Genomic DNA, 18,078 nt, shown 5'->3' on the forward strand with positions numbered 1-18,078 from the left:
GTCATCTAAGGAACGCCCAATCGGACCTGTGCTGCGCCAAGCCAAACATGCACACAGGCTCTACTCTCTGCCTATGGCATATGGGCACAAATGTGGCTCACAAAGATGGAAATGAAAGACGACACTTAAGTGCGACTGGCAAAAGCTTTTAAACAGGCGAGGCTAGCAGGAATATTCCTCGGCAGAGGATAGATAAAAAGGCCCCCTTCTACTACAAATCATGCCTCCCACCATCACCAGTCTCACAAAGCCCAGGTAAAAAGGACAGTAACTACTCTTTGAAAGAGAGGTGCACTTTGGCTGGCCCTCAAACTCAATGCCACCTTCGGTCAAAGTGCATGCAAAAGATATGGGAACTGTGATCATGAGCACGCATGGGGAGAGGGTCAGTAAGTGTGTGGGGGCGGAGAAAGAGGTATAACTAATAACAAATAAGCATTGGCAATCCAATAGGGCTGGCTTCAAAGAATGTTGTATGGTAATGTGGAGCATAGGAATAGATATTTATTTATGTGGAAGCAAAGAATCGTAGAATATTATTGATGTAGTTTAAAAGGTCAGGTGACAGTTGCATTGGCAAGCCAGGCATAACAATCTATGTAGGTTAATGTCTACCCTCTTCACATCTGTGCTGCTACCAGAGAAAAACAACATAAATTATCTAGTTACCTAAGACACTTTAACAACATTCCACTGTCATATGTGTGTCTCTGAAAATTGAATCCTAGGTAGCTGGATAAATAAACAAAAGTATCACAGCTGCATGGAGGGCAAGCACTTTTTGTGGAAGCACACAATGTCTGCCTATTCAAATCATGTACTCCTGGCTCCCAACATGTGGGTGGAACTGAAACCCCTCTGTAGTGATGCTCACATAATTGTAAGACAACAGCTGTGTTATCGAGCCGGATAATAAAATATTTTGTAATTTTATATATACACACACACACATATATATATATATATATATATATATGTATATAGATACATATATATATATGCATATATATATATACACATACAAAGACATATGTACATATCTGTATCTAAATATATATGTTACCCAGAGGCAGCCACCACTGGGTAGTTATAGTTAGGTCAACTGTTCAATAGGAAAAGCTTGTTTGGTGTTGCTAATAATGTTGGCAAGGCTTGACGAATCTCCATGTATCTTTCCAAAAACAGTTCTCTCTTTTGACTAGTTTGTGCATGGAAAGTTTTGGGGCGATCCATCAAGTGAGGGTCGAGAAAAAAGGGGGGTCCCAAAATGCAAAATACCCTTGCATTTTTCATAGACTTCTTTTTACAGTGCTACAGCAAAAGCTGATGAACGGAATTACACCACATTTGACAAGAAGCTAGATTGTGCTTTTGGTGATTTGGTATAAATCTGTTCAGCGGTTTTTGAGAAGTTGAGGTTCAGAAATAATTGTACATCTGCATGAGAGGCTCGAAAGTGTGTCACAGGAGCACCAATTTAAAATTATAGAGCTGTTTGGCCCCGGGAGCTTGTCTTACCTTGGGCCATCTTTCTCTTGCAAGAGTCAGACTCCTGCGGGAGCAAGCAGTTTGATTGGGTGCCAGTAAAATGACTTAGCCCCCTGCTAATACAAAAGATTATATAGGGGAGCAGGGTGGGGATACCCTGCCCCCAGGCCCTATGGGTGGGACCCAGAGGGAAGCCCCCCATCGCCGGACCAAAATGTAAAAATAATTCCAGGGCATCATTGTTTAATTAAGCGGAGGAAACGGTCGGCCACCCTCCTGAGCTATTATAGTACCTGGGGAGCCCACTCCTAGAGCTGCCTTACCTAAGGGGAAGGGGTGCTGCCCCTCCCCAATCTCCTTCAAAGGCCCTGGGAACCCCATCTCCCTGGGCCAATATCTTTAATTGACGGGAGGGCAGAACCCTCCTGAGCCATTGAAGTCCCCGGGAGGCTACCCCCGGGTCAATTAGTAAAGCAAAAGGGGAGGGGGACAGTGCAGCCCCCCTCCCTGAGCCTCTCCACTAAAGGCCAGTGGACCACAGGGCCGCTAAACCTTTTTTTAAAAGGGAGGGGGTACCAGCTATAGGCCCGGGATCCCATCCTGTGTCCTGGGGAGTCCACCCACGGGACACAGTAGTTTCCCTGCCCGCACAGTCACCTAATATACATTGAGGACCTACTTTGAGAAATTAAGGTGATATGAGTCGAAAAGTAGGTACTGTAAACAGTGTTTACTCTATGGAGAGAGTTTCCTCTGTATCACACTGTTTGCAGACAGTGAAACTCTTGTGAGACAGCTTTATGCAATACTTGTCAAAAAAGACACTTAAACACTTAACATATCCAAGGTCTGTAGGTGCTAAAGATCATACTACCTGCAGCCTTCATACTGTTGTAAAAACTTTACAGATAGCCCATCCTCTGAAGCAAAACAAGCACATGTACATAGGTTAGTATCTAGTGCACACAGTCTTCTATGTTATGTAGAAATTGTCACGCTGAGGCGATTCTGTCTAATAGCTCTAGTCTGCTTACAACACTTAAGACCAGATTCATCAAAGTCTTGCATCTCCCTCGCACCCCGCAAGGGGGCGCAAGGGCGATGCAAAACCTAAGTGAGATTTCTCAAGCCATGCAAGGCCATCTTGCATGGCCCTGCATGTCTTGATAAATCTGAAGTAACGTAAGGCAGTGCAAATTGCAGCCTTGTTTTACTCTACAACAGGGAGGCATTCCATGGGTGGAGCGTGGGTGTTCCCATGCATCCACCTATGGATTTTGGTGCATCCCCAAATGTCCCATTAGTTGTAGACCTGGGACTGAGTCAAAATGTTACGCCTCCCTAGGTGAGGTGTAACAAAGAAAACTATCTTAATTTCTCCTCATTTTTCCTCTTCCTATGTGTACTGCATTCTGCAGCAGACATTGAAAGAGGAAAATGCCTCTGAGGACTGTTTTTGTGCAGGATGGTGTGTCTTCCTGCACAAAAACAATCCTGCCTACAACGCAGGCACCCTTGCACCATGACGCAAGGGTGCCTGTGTTGGCACTAGGCAGCCAATAGTGCACCAGCACTAGGAAAGGACAGGAATGCACCATATATAGGTAAATACTGCGCATACCTGCCCTTTCAAACAGCACTGTGGTAAACGTAATGGGGCAACCCAGTGTCCCTCAGAATCTGGGTATACGTATTTAAAAGAAAAAATGGTTCTGTCAGGGTTTTCAATTACTTAGAGAAAGTAGCAACAGCTTACTTATAACACATATCAATGATTTGCAAAGGAAAAATCAAAATACAACACACACCAAAATTAGAAATCAATAATGTATTCGAAGAAAATCAAATGATCATGGCTGTCGCAATTTACAATTTCAATTGCAATATGAAATACGTGACTGTAGTGAAAAAGTGACATGTGGTGGTTGGTGATAAAGATAAAGGGTCGAAACGTCGGCGTATTGTATATGTCTACACAACGCTCATGATCACAGTCCCATTTGTCATTGGATCCTGTAGCATATGTGCTAAAAATAATAAGGACATACATGTTTAGAAAATCTTTCTCCCCCCTTTTTCACTGCACGGTTAATTGTTTCTGTATATAGTGTACTGTCTTTATCACCAATCACCACGTCACTTTTTCACCACAGTGACATATTTCATATTGCAATTGAAATTGTAAATTGCGGCAGCCATGATCATTTAATTTTCTCCGAATACATTATTGAATTCTAATTTTGGTGTGTGTTATATTTTGATTTTTCCTTTGCAAATCATTGATATGTGTTAAAAGTAAGCCTTTCAAGCAGCACAGCGCAGCAAGGTGGCTTGCTGTGTTGCGCTGCATGAAACAAATATAAATACGGTCCTTAGTATCAACTATCTAGAATTTTTGCCCTGTTGGAAACTTGTTCTTCAGAACCAAAAAACGCGGGTCGAACATACTGGACACAAGTCGTCAATTATCATCTGCACACAGAGTTACTCTTCAGTGCAAACATTTAGAACATCTTCAATACCTCTACACACCTCTGATGCATTAGAAGCGCATTGGTTTTGTTAATACTTACACCCATTAGCTGGACACAGGCTGTACAAAATTAGGTGGAAAAGCAATATGGTAGCGATCCTCATTCAATTAATCAATCAATCAGTTTTTTTGTAAAGCGAAACTACTACACCAATAAGGGTCTCAAGGTGCTGAGTGGGGGGGAGGGGTGGATCTGTAGTTCAGTCGAAGAGCCAGGTCTTGAGGTCCTTTCTGAATTGCGGCAGCAATGGTGATTGCCTGAGGTGCAAAGACAAGGAGTTCCAGGTCTTCGCAGTGAGGTAGGAGAAGGATCTTCCTCCAGTAGTGGTCTTGCGGATCCGTCGGATGGTCGCAAGGGTCAGTTGGGCAGAGCAGATATGTCTGGTGGAAGTGTAGACAGAGAGGCGGTGGTTGAGGTATGCGGGTCTGACATTGTGGAAGTCTTTGTAGGCGCTATGTAAACTATAAAACAAAATAACAAAGTCATTGGAGGATGTCATCAGTGATGTCATTAATGATGTCATCAGTGATGTTATAAATGATGTCATAGGACATGTCATGAGTGATGTAATATGTGACGTCATAAGAAGTGCATGGCTAGGCCGCAAGTTATAGTTAACTCAATTAAACTATAACTGGTGAATTTCTGTGTTTTTTTACTTTAACCTTTGTTTTTGTTCAGTGAATATATATATATATATATTTATATATATATATACATATTACCTACTGGCGGTCAGCAGAAGGTAGTTATAGTTAGGACCATGTTTCTATGGGAACTGTTTTCTGACTTGCCTATTCTTTTTTTTTTAAGTGTGCCAGTCATTCTAGTTGTGCATGGAACATTTCAGGCTTATCCGTCAAGTGAGGGTCGAGAAAAAGCGGGGATAAAAAAAAACATTACCCATGTTAATTACCTTGAGGGCTCTGAACACGACTACAGCCTTAACCGCTGAACGGAATTACACCAAATTTGGCAGAAAGGTAGCTTGTGGTTCACAGATCATGATTTCAGTTATTTTATGTAAATCTGTTCAGTAGTTTTCCAGAAATGAAAGGAAATTCAAATTTGTATATCTACGACCACAAAGCCTTTTCAAATAATGAGGAGCTTGTGCAGAGATCTCCAGAGCTCTGATTGGCTACAAACGTTTCAACCAGGAAGTGTTGGTAGCCATCTTGGGCTTCAGCCAAATCCCCAAAAACACAGCAAAAAAACAGGAAAGTGGGCAGTGTATGAATACCCTAAGCCCCAGGCTTGGTCCTGGGGACCAAGAGCGACCCTTCTAGGAGAAAACCGCAATTGTTTAAAAATTCACTGTGAAATTTGCGTATTTTTGCAAATATCACTATGAATGAAGAAAAAAAAACAAGTCTGGTCTCCCTTGCTTGTTTTTAAATTAGCCCCCAGTTGCGCCAGATACCTGGGGCACGAAAGGATTTGAAAAACACAGACCCCCCCAAAGGGCCCCCCTCCTCAGGAATATTTATGCCCTGGGGCCACCAACTTCGGGGCTTACGTAAATTGAAATCAGTGGTCCTTGCGGACCCCCCCACCAGGCCCTGGAGACCACCATCTTCCTGGGACAACATTTAAAAAAATAGACAGGAACCCCCCATCCACCCCGGGGTCACAGACAAAAGCTCCAAGGCTGCAGCAAGTTAGCTTTGTGCAAATACTATCCTTATCTAATCCATTATCAAGAGTTACACTATTCTCTCACCCACTGCCTTAGGGAAATTGTGATATTGTCTGCCAGTCCAATGGTGTAAAAGCAAACAATATGAAAACATGACTGTGAAAGAATTTCCAAGGTCTACCATATACGTGTCATAAACATGTCAGGGGCAGCTGGAAAACCTACAACAATTTGGAATGCCGTCCTGCAGGAAATATCTGTCAAAGATTGAAGGGGTGCACTCAGGGCACCAAGAGAAACAGCTATTTCAGAACAATACCAACAAGGCAATTTGAAAATAATAACTCATAGTATGTTGTACTACGAAGATACTATGATGCATGACATATGATCACTCTCCAATTTGCTTAGGGTGCCTTTCAGAGACGAGTGACTTTTTAAATACGGTTTAGGAATGCCAAGTAGTCTAAATTAATTTTTGCACTTGGGTTCTGTTGAGGGCCCTGGGTTGGAGGCTCATTTTGACCCAAAAGATGACATTACTAGGCATCATAGAAGATGGCATTACTAGGCATCATAGAAGATGGCATTACTAGGCATCATAGAAATCCACAAGGTGACCTGATAGACCAACATGGCCCTGAACTTCGGGCGTATCATATCGTAGAACCGATGCGCCAAAGAAGCATCAGATATTTGGAGCTTGGACCGGAGCATTGACAAATGAATCGTTATTGCAGAACACAGGAGTTGCCCTTACAAGAAACAATTTGGGATTCCTTAATGTTCCAATTGATTATAAGCATACCTACCCATGACCTCATAATGTACTTGATCTTGATTAAATTTTTTGGGCACTTTTTGTACCGCCACGCCCCTTCTCAGTATATTACTTTCTGTGCTCATTCTCCAAACAATATGCTGCTCTGCAACAATGAGCGTGTACTCATGCTCTTATTTATCTTTTTATCCTTTTGTATTCATGCAGATTCAAAATGAGAATTGTAAAAAAGAGGCAAGCAAGTGACAGCTTTGGTCTATCTTGGAGATCTGGTGGGTGGAAGAAAAGCCAGGATTCAGACCATCTTGGATTGGAAAACCTGTAAATCTAGGCTCAAGGTCGTCATTCTTGAGTCTCACTTGGCACTATGAAAATTATATGCAGCACTAGAGTTCCATAGAGGCCGCTCACACTGTGATAACCTACGGGAAGTAACCCCAACTTGTAAAATTGACTGCTAAGTGGGATAGCTTTCGACCAAACCATAAGGTCTTTGTGAGGTTTGAGTCTTGAAGGCATTGGACCTTTGCTAGGTCTTCATTGGGATGACTTACACCTTTAGTCGCCTTTGGACTGGCCCAACTCAAAAGGAAATGTCAATAGCGTCCCATGGTTGTCATTAGCCACAGGTTGCTGAGTAGAATGGGACCTCAATCAGCAAATAATGTCTTGCAATGGTTTGGGCTTTGAAAAATGTCTGTCCATACTTGCCTAGGAATATCTTTATTGTCACAACAGATTTCACACCCTTATGCTGGTTGATGGGCATGAAAGAGGACAATGCCAAGGTGCTCCAGCGAGCCAATACATTTAAACACAGAACTTGCAATGAAATTGCAGTTGGACTTTGAGGAATTTCCAACAATTAGATGAATGGGCTTCTTCTGGTGGGAAATAGGTGCTCTATTCCTTCTGGAAATGGTAAAGTGTATGGTGGAAAGTCTGCCCTAGACATTGACCTCAGTGCTCTCCAGGGACACTCTTGGAACACTTTGGGATATTATAAATCTCAAAATGCCTCTCACCGTCATGATTTGCTCTCAATGTTGAGAGGATGTGGCGATATGGTAACCAGGTTTGAATCTCTCAGTCGGTTCAACATCCTGTGATTCTGGACAAATCACTTAATCTCCGGGTGCCTAAAAGAATGAATGTGACCTTGCGTAATGCAACTGGTGCTCACATAAAGAGTCCCAATACCTCTGGCTTACGTTTTTGCTTAAAAAATGGTTAAACTGGTTCCTGCCCCCCCTCCACCCCCCCCCCCTATCACAGATTTCAATTCTTTTTTGGGTGCTGCATCAGTGGAGATGTATACTGACCCTTAAGTAAAATCCATATATACACCCATTATTTGGAACTGCTTTCTCCTAGAAAAGATCCCTTGGTGTAAGAGGTATGATAAAATGGTGGGTGGATATTGCTCCATGGGAAACAACAGAGTCGGTCCAGTCTACATTAATTCCTCTTTTCCTACTGCAGTGAGCTGTCAGGTTGATGTAGGCAAAACTTCCAGTCAAAACACTTGTCAGGAGCAATACCTTCTTTGTGCTATAAAGCCATGGCAACATCCAGTGTTTGATTGGATAAGATGTGCCGGCTCTGGCCAGTAACACCTTTTGTGCTGGGTTAGCGTCACAAAAGTGTTGCTAATCAGCACAAAATGTATTTTTGCCAATTTACTTTCCAGCGCAAAACGTTTGCGGTGGAAAATACCCTACAAGTAACGCAAAGCATTGCATTACTTCGCGCAAAAGGGGCGTTACAAGGGCAGTACATAGGCGTTCCCATGCAGCCACCCTTGCCTTTTGACGCAAAACCCTATCTACAAACAATTGTAGACAAGGTTAAGCACCAAAAGTTAATGCCACCTGAAAGGAGGCGTTAAAAGGAGAAATGTTTTCATTTCTCCTTTCTTTTCCTACTTCTCATGCGTGCTGCACTCTGCAGCACACATACAAAGTGAGAACATTTTTTTAACTTGTCCTGGCATAGTAGTTTGTAACATAACCTAAGCTAGACTCAGGCATGCACCTTACCACTATGGCGCTAGGGCGTGTGCCTTGCACACGGCAGCTGAAATCAACACCAGCGCTAGGGAGAGTGGAGAAGAGGGCCATATCTCTGTGAATATGTCGCTCTCCTTCTCCCTCCCCGTCACGCAATGCAGCGCGCTCTTTGGGGGCTCTGCTAGGCTGTGTGCCTTTTTTTAAAACCTCACTCTCTGTCTTACCCCAGTTTTGGAAAATCCATAGCCCCTCCCCTCTCGCTCTGATTGGCTGGGACTTCTGAGTTTGTAAATGGTATTTTCTGCGCTTTATGCTATTGCCCAGCTTCTCTTACTGCTGATAAAAGTTGGTAGAGCTCACTATTTTGCCAAAGAATGTCATTGTCAGCACACCTGCGACAACCTTGCATCAGATTGTGAGTAGAATTCGAGGAATTGTGGTTGCCCTAGCAAAGGGCAGCCTTCCTTGGGGTATTGTGGGGGTTCTGCATAGTAAGACGACCTCCTTGACAGACTGTGCGTATTCCAGGCTTACAGTCGCGTCGCCCTGGCATAGGGCGGCCCATTGTAGCATAATGCAGGAATTCTGGGCGTGAAGGTAGCCTGCTGTACGGTCCCCCTCTTTGATGTAATGTGATTTTGTGGGTAATATAGAGCCCATGTCTTGGGGCAGCTTGCCTTGTCCCATGTAGAGCATTCATGGTATTATGGTGCATTTAGCATAAGGTGGCTCAATACGCATCATCCGAGCCATCCTGGAAAAAGCAGTCATGCTAAACATATTATCAACATTTCTGTAGACAGATGAAGTGACAGTGGTACCACCCAGGGTTTCTGAGGACCCCCTTAACAATTAAGATTGGTGGATACCAAAAGCCTTTGATGGGTGTCACTGGCATATGGGTTTATACGTGTCCATATGAGGTAGTTTCGGTCTCCGTCAAGCACTAGCACATTTAAATAATTAAAAAAAAATGGCAAGCTCCAATTTCAGGACCAATCAGATGACTATACTGCAAAAAAGCGGGTATTTAGGTGAGAAAAGTGTATTTCTAAAAAAAATGAAATTTTATGTTTGGGTGGATGCATTTATTTACCCAAAATGATACGCTGGAATTTGGAAACAGATTATGTGTGTTTTCAGAAGATGTGAAGCTGAGGTTTGGTGACAAAATGCCTATTCTTCAATACATAAGTGAAATGTGTTCTATGAATGATAATGTGTGTAAAGTTCCCTTGGTGTCTGGGTCTATGAAGTTTGTCTGACTTGATGGACAGCTGTGCTGTCAACTGAGATTATGAGATGTGTGTATCTTTTCTCATCTTCCCACACTATGCACACCAAGTAGCTTGGCAGCCCTCATGTATGACTGACAATCTACTTGCAAGGAGCAGGTTGGGGAAAACAAATGGAGTTTGGGCTAGGTGTTAGTGAGGAAAATATTTACATTCCTTGCCAAGATTATTTGAACTTCCTGTACAAATTATAGATTTAGGCAATTTTACCCTAATTCATTGACCTGTTCTTGGGGAAGAATCCAACTCCCACTCCTCCCACTGAACACTTCTTTAGAGGATGAGGCGTGCTCACTCTGTGCCATTAAAGTAAGACTCAGATGTGGTGTGATCAGATGTCCGGGCTGATCAGATGTCTCAGTGAACGGGTGTGCAAAGGAAATAGGACTAGGGTGAGAGTAGTCCTGGGCAAAATGTAAATTACACTGGCTAATTCAAATAATATCAGGAATTTCGCAATTCGCTTTTTACTCAAAATTACTAAATTTACATAACTTCACGTTATTAAATTTGTGGTTAACATTTAATGAGAAACATGTAATTCATGGTAAACATTTACAGTGAATGCACGGGAACAACAGAACCCAAGCAGCTGTTGTTTGCAGTACTTTTGTTAATATGCATCCTTGCACCAAAAATTGACGCGAGGACGCATTTCACGCTAAAATATAGAACAAAATGATGGATTTGCATTTTGCATAATTTTGCAGAAAATCCTTGTAATTACGCAAAAGCAAATTCTGCTAATTTCACACACCCCTCGATGAGAGGGGAGAGAAGGTAACTGAGAAAGGGAAGCCCGCATGGGGCTAATGGTAGTAGAGGAAGCGATTAATGATATAGGAAGCGAGAATGAAAGAAAGAGAAAATTAGGAAAATCAAAGAGAAGGAAAGAAAAAGAGAATAAACAGGCGTGAGAAATTGAATGGGGATTGGGAAGGTAAACAAGCAAAGCAGAGAAAGAGGCGAGTGGGGGGCATGGAGAGGGAGAGGAGGATTGCTCAGGTGTGAGCGTCACTGTGTCAGAGGCCCCCAGGGGCTACGAAACAATACAGAACATCTAGGGCAGTCTGCCACCGCTTCACAGGCTACACATTAAGGTATCTTCATCCATCAGAGCCACAGCAGCATCAACTGAAAGAGCTCTGAGCGGGAGAGGGGAGGGGGACAGAAGAGGAGGGGGAGGACAGGAGAGACTGGAAGAGGACACAGGAGAGGGGAGGAGGACAGGAGAGAGGGGACGAGGACAGGAGAGAGTGGAAGAGGACACAGGAGAGGGGAGGAGGACACAAGAGAGGGGAGGAGGACACAAGAGAGGGGAGGAGGACAGGAGAGACTGGAAGAGGACACAGGAGAGAGGAGGAGGACACAAGAGAGGGGAGGAGGACACAAGAGACTGGAAGAGGACACAGGAGAGGGGAGGAGGACACAAGAGAGTGGAGGAGGACACAAGAGAAGGGAGGAGGACTGGGGAGAGACTAGAAGATGACACACGAGAGGGGAGGAGGACAGACGATGGGGGAGGATGACACAAGAGATTGTAAGAGGACACACAAGAAGGGAGGAGGACACAAGAGAGGGGAGAAGGACATAAGAAAGGGGAGGAGGACACAAGAAATGGGAAGAGGACACACAAGAAGTGAGGAGGACACACGAGAGGGGAGGAGGACAGAAGCGGAGGGAGGACAGGAGAGACTGGAAGATGACACAGGAGAGGGGAGGAGGAAATAAGAAAGGGGAGGAGGACACAAGAGACTGGAAGGGGACACACAAGAAGGGATGAGGACACAAGAGAGGGGAGGACATAAGAGAGGGGAGGAGGACACAAGAGTCTGGAAGAGGACACAGGAGAGGGGAGGAGGACAGGAGAGAGTGGAAGAGGACACACAAGAGGGGAGGAGGACACAAGTGAGAGGAGGAGGACACAAGAGAGGGGAGGACAGGAGAGACTGGAAGAGGACACACAAGAGGGTAGAAGGACACAATAGAGGGGAGGAGGACACAAGAGAGGGGAGGAGGACAGGAGAGACTGGAAGAGGACACACGAGAGGAGAGGAAGACACAAGAGAGGGGAGGAGGACACAAGAGAGTGGAGGACAGAAGAGGGTGTAGGGCACAACAGACTGCAGGAGGAACAAGAGAGAGAAAGAAGGAGGACACAAGAGGGGGAGGAGGAGACAACGGAGGAGCACAAAGGAGGGGTAGGAACAAGAGAAAGGAGGAGGACACAAAAGAGGGAGGAGGACAGGAGAGACTGGAAGAGGACACACGAGAGGGAGGAAGACGGAAGCGGAGGGAGGAGGACAAGAGAGACAGGAAGAGGACACAAAAGAGGGGAGGAGGACAGGAGAGACTGGAAAAGGACATACGAGAGGGGAGGAGGACAGGAGAGACTGGAAGAGGACACACGAGAGGGAGGAAGACGGAAGCGGAGGGAGGAGGACAAGAGAGACAGGAAGAGGACACAAAAGAGGGGAGGAGGACAGGAGAGACTGGAAAAGGACATACGAGAGGGGAGGAGGACAGGAGAGACTGGAAGAGGACACACGAGAGGGAGGAAAACAGAAGCGGACGGAGGAGGACAGGAGAGACTGGAAGAGGATACACAAGAGGGGAGGAGGACACACGAGAGGGGAGGAGGACACAAGAGACTGGAAGAAGACACACAAGAAGGGAGGAGGACACACGAGAGGGGAGGAGGACAGAAGCGGAGGGAGGACAGGAGAGACTGGAAGATGACACACGAGAGGGGAGGAGGACATAAGAAAGGGGAGGGGGACACAAGAGACTGGAAGAGGACACACAAGAAGGGAGGAGGACACAAGAGAGGGGAGGAGGACACAAGAGAGGGGAGGAGGACAGGAGAGACTGGAAGAGGACACACAAGAGGGTAGAAGGACACAAGAGAGTGGAGGAGGACACAATAGAGAGGAGGAGGACACAAGAGAGGGGAGGAGGACAGGAGAGACTGGTAGAGGACACACAAGAGGAGAGGAAGACACAAGAGAGGGGAGGAGGACACAAGAGAGTGGAGGACAGAAGAGGGTGTAGGGCACAACAGACTGGAGGAGGAACAAGAGAGAGAAAGAAGGAGGACACAAGAGGGGGAGGAGGAGACAACGGAGGAGCACAAAGGAGGGGGAGGAACAAGAGAAAGGAGGAGGACACAAAAGAGGGAGGAGGACAGGAGAGACTGGAAGAGGACACACGAGAGGGAGGAAGACGGAAGCGGAGGGAGGAGGACAAGAGAGACAGGAAGAGGACACAAAAGAGGGGAGGAGGACAGTAGAGACTGGAAGAGGACATACGAGAGGGGAGGGGGACACAAGAGAGGGGAGGAGGACACAAGAGAGGGGAGGAGGACACAAGAGACTGGAAAAGGACACACAAGAGGGGAGGAGGACACAAGAGAGGGGAGAAGGACACAAGAGAGGGGAGGAGGACAGGAGAGACTGGAAGAGGACACACTAGAGGGGAGGAGGACAGGAGAGACTGGAAGAGGACACACTAGAGGGTGGAGGAGGACACACGAGTGGGGAGGAGAACGCAAGAGAGGGGAGGAGGACAGGAGAGACTGGAAAAGGAGACACGAGAGGGGAGGAGAACACAAGAGAGGGGTGTAGGGCACAACAGACTGGAGGAGGAACAAGAGAGAGAAAGAAGGAGGACACAAGAGAGGGGAGGAAGAAACAAGAGATGGGAGGAGGACACAAGAGAGGGGAGGAGGACAGGAGAGACTGGAAGAGGACACGCAAGAGGGGAGGAGGACACAAGAGAGGGGAGGAGGACAGGAGAGACTGGAAGAGGACCCACAGTAGGGGAGGAGGACACAAGAGACTGGAAGAGGACACACAGTATGGGAGGAGGACACAAAGAGTGGAGGAGGGCACAAGAGACTGGAAGAGGACACACGAGATGGGAGGAGGACACAAGGGAGGGGAGGAGGTCACAAGAGACTGGAAGAGGACAGGAGGGACTGGAAGAGGACACACGGGAGGGGAGGAGAATGCAAGAGAGGGGAGGAGGACAGGAGAGACTGGAAAAGGACACACGAGAGGGGAGGAGAACACAAGAGAGGGAAGGAGGACACAATAGACTGGAAAAGGGCACACAAGAGGGAAGAGAACACAAGAGAGGGGAGGAGGACAGGCGAGACTAGAAGAGGAATCACAAGAGGGGAGGAGGACAGAAGCGGAGGGGGGACATGAGAGACTGAAGGAGGACACAGGAGAGGGAAGGAGGACACAAGAGAGGGGAGGAGGACACAAGAGACTGGAAGAGGACACACAAGAGGGGAGGAGGACAAAAGAGAGTGGAGGACAGAAGAGGGGTGTAGGGCACAACAGACGTGGAGGAACAAGAAAAAAGAAGGAGGACACAAGAGAGGGGAGGAGGACATGAGAGACTGGAAAAGGACACACGAGAGGGGAGGAGGACACAAGAGAGTGGAGGAGGACACACGAAACTGGAAGAGGACACACAAGATGGGAAGAGGACACAAGAGAGTGGAGGACAGAAGAGGGGTGAAGGGCACAACAGACTGTAGGAGAAACAAGAGAGAGAAAGAAGGAGGACACAAGAGAGGGGAGGAGGACACGAGAAGGGGAGGAGGACACAATAGGGAAGGAGGACACAAGAAAATGGAGGAGGACACAAGAGAGGTGAGGAGGACAGGAGAGTCTGGAAGAGGACACACGAGAGGAGAGGAAGACACAAGAGAGGGAGGAGGACACAAGAGACTGGAAGAGGACACACAAGAGGGGAGAAGGACACAAGAGAGTGGAGGACAGAAGAGGTGGTAGGGCACAACTGATTGGAGGAGAAACAAGAGAGAGAGAGGAGGAGGACACAAGAGAGGGAGGAGGACACTAGAGGGAAGGAGGACACAAGAGAATGGTGGAGGACACAAGAGAGGGGAGGAAGACACAAGAGAGGGGAGGAGGACACAAGAGACTGGAAGAGGAAACACAAGTGGGGAGAACGACACAAGAGAGTGGAGGACAGAAGAACGGGTAGGGCACAACTGACTGGAGGAGAAACGAGAGAGAAAGAAGTAGGACACAAGAGAGTGACGGAAGACACAAGAGGGGGAGGAGGACACAAGAGGGGGGAGCAATGAGAGAGAGAATGAGAATACAAGAGATAGATGGAGGACACAACAGACTGGAGAAGGAACGAAAGAGAGGAGGAGTACACAAGAGAGGAGGAGGAACGAAAAAAAGGTAAAGAAGACAGGAGAGGGGTTGAGGGCACAACTGACTGGAGGAGGAACAAGAGAGAGAAATAATGAGGACACAAGAGAGGGGAGGAGGACAGGACAGACTGGAAGAGGACACACGAGAGAGGAGGAGGGCAAAAGAGAGTGGAGGAGGACACAGGAGACTGGAAGAGGACACTCAAGAAGGGAGGAGGACACAAGAGAGGGGAGGAGGACACAAGAGACTGGAAGAGGACACACACGAAGGGAGGAGAACACAAGAGAGGGGAGGAGGACATGAGAGACTGGAAGAGGATACACGAGAGAGGAGGAGGACACAAGAGAGGGGTGGAGGACAGGAGAGGCTGGAAGAGGACACACGAGAGGGGAGGAGGCCACACGAGAGGGAGGAGGACACAAGCCGGAGAGGAGGACACAAGAGAGTGGAGGAGGACAGAAGAGGGGTGAAGGGCACAACAGACTGAAGGAGGAACAAGAGAGAGAAAGGAGAAGGACTCAAAAGTGTGGAGCAGAGGTCACAAAAGTGTGGAGCAGAGGTCACAAAAGTGTGGAGCAGAACATGAGAGAGGGGAGGATGAGACGGACATTACAGTACACTAAACGGACTCCCCCATATTCACCCAATGTTCCATTACTTGGAATTCCCACAACAACGGGGCTAATTACCAGACGAAGAATTTCTCAATGGGCACAAGAAGGAGTTACAACAAGAAGGAGTTACAACAGTGGGAACCTTGTTTACAGACAGTACACTAGCGGACCACGACAATTTCACCCACACTCGGGAGTGCCCCAAACACTGTTTATATTACACGCTACCATAGCTCATTACATTAAGAAACACTGGTCCCTGAACCGGAACAAACCATCAACACAAGAACGGGTACATGTAGTGTATTTAATGGGAGAGGTACGTCACCTAATCCGATTTCTATACAGAGGTACCAGAATGCACGAGGGGGCCACGCTCGTGCCCCTGAGTGAAACATGGGCAAGGGACTTCGGTAGCAAAAAAACGATGGATTTAGGCCCGGATCTCTGTATTGGGGTGAATGTATGACATTGTTCTGCATTCTGTCCATCACCTGTTGTTTTTGCTTTTGTCACCCCGAGTGGGACGGGTATGCTCAGACGTGAGTCCCGTGCTCTCCATGCCACTGGAATCAAGCTATCCAGGCTGATGAGGGCTGAAAGCCCGAAACCGGACCTTGGATGCTTGTTTCCAGTCCAGGGAGGACCTGGCTTGGCAGTTCGGGCTGGACTGTTCCCATGGGGCACAGGGTCAAGACTGATTTGCACATAGCTGGGTTCAAACTGGAAAGGCATGGTGAGCAACAAAAACGATGGATTTAGGCCCAAATCTCTGTACTGGGGTGAATGTATGACTTTGTTCTGCATTCTGTCCATCACCTGTTGTTTTTGCTTTTGTCACCCCGAGTGGGACGGGTATGCTCAGACGTGAGTCCCGGAATCACCATGCCACTGGAATCAAGCTATCCAGGCTGATGAGGGCTGAAAGCCCGAAACCGGTCCTTGGATGCTTGTTTCCAGTCCAGGGAGGACCTGGCTTGGCAGTTCGGGCTGGACTGTTCCCATGGGGCACAGGGTCAAGACTGATTTGCATATAGCTGGGTTCAAACTGGAAAGGCATGGTGAGCAAAAAAATGATGGATTTAGGCCCAGATCTTTGTACTGGGGTGAATGTATGACATTGTTCTGCATTCTGTCCATCACCTGTTGTTTTTGCTTTTGTCACCTCGAGTGGGACGGGTATGCTCAGACGTGAGTCCCGTGCTCTCCATGCCACTGGAATTAAGCTATCCAGGGTGATGAGGGCTGAAAGCCCGAAACCGGAAATTGGATGCTTGTTTCCGGTCCAGGGAGGATCTGGCTTGGCAGTTCGGGCTGGACTGTTCCCAAGGGGCACAGGGTCAAGACTGATTTGCATATAGCTGGGTTCAAACTGGAAAGGCATGGTGAGCAAAAAAACGATGGATTTAGGCCCAGATCTCTGTACTGGGGTGAATGTATGACATTGTTCTGCATTCTGTCCATCACCTGTTGTTTTTGCTTTTGTCACCCCGAGTGGGACGGGTATGCTCAGACGTGAGTCCCGTGCTCTCCATGCCACTGGAATCAAGCTATCCAGGCTGATGAGGGCTGAAAGCCCGAAACTGGTCCTTGGATGCTTGTTTCCAGTCCAGGGAGAACCTGGCGTGGCAGTTCGGGCTGGATTGTTCCCATGGGGCACAGGGTCAAGACTGATTTGCATATAGCTGGGTTCAAACTGGAAAGGCATGGTGAGCAATAAAACGATGGATTTAGGCCCAGATCTCTGTACTGGGGTGAATGTATGACATTGTTCTGCATTCTGTCCATCACCTGTTGTTTTTGCTTTTGTCACCCCGAGTGGGACGGGTATGCTCAGACGTGAGTCCCGTGCTCTCCATGCCACTGGAATCAAGCTAACCAGGCTGATGAGGGTTGAAAGCCCGAAACCGGTCCTTGGATGCTTGTTTCCAGTCCAGGGAGGACCTGGCTTGGCAGTTCGGGCTGGACTGTTCCCATGGGGCACAGGGTCAAGACTGATTTGCATATAGCTGGGTTCAAACTGGAAAGGCATGGTGAGCAAAAAAACGATGGATTGATTTAGGCCCAGATCTCTGTGCTGGGGTGAATGTATGACATTGTTCTGCATTCTGTCCATCACCTGTTGTTTTTGCTTTTGTCACCCCGAGTGGGACGGGTATGCTCAGACGTGAGTCCCGTGCTCTCCATGCCACTGGAATCAAGCTATCCAGGCTGATGAGGGCGGAAAGCCCGAAACAGGTCCTTGGATGCTTGTTTCCAGTCCAGGGAGGACCTGGCTTGGCAGTTCGGGCTGGACTGGTCCCATGGGGCACAGGGTCAAGACTGATTTGCATATAGCTGGGTTCAAACTGGAAAGGCATGGTGAGCAAAAAAACGATGGATTTAGGCCCAGATCTCTGTACTGGGGTGAATGTATGACATTGTTCTGAGTTCTGTCCATCACCTGTTTTTTTTACTTTGGTAGAGATATCATGGATAAGGAGTGGGCCTACTCTCTGGAGTTCCCTAAGAAAGTGTCCAATA

This window comes from Lissotriton helveticus, chromosome 3_1 (genome assembly GCF_964261635.1).
Source record: "Lissotriton helveticus chromosome 3_1, aLisHel1.1, whole genome shotgun sequence".
Taxonomy (NCBI): domain Eukaryota; kingdom Metazoa; phylum Chordata; class Amphibia; order Caudata; family Salamandridae; genus Lissotriton; species Lissotriton helveticus.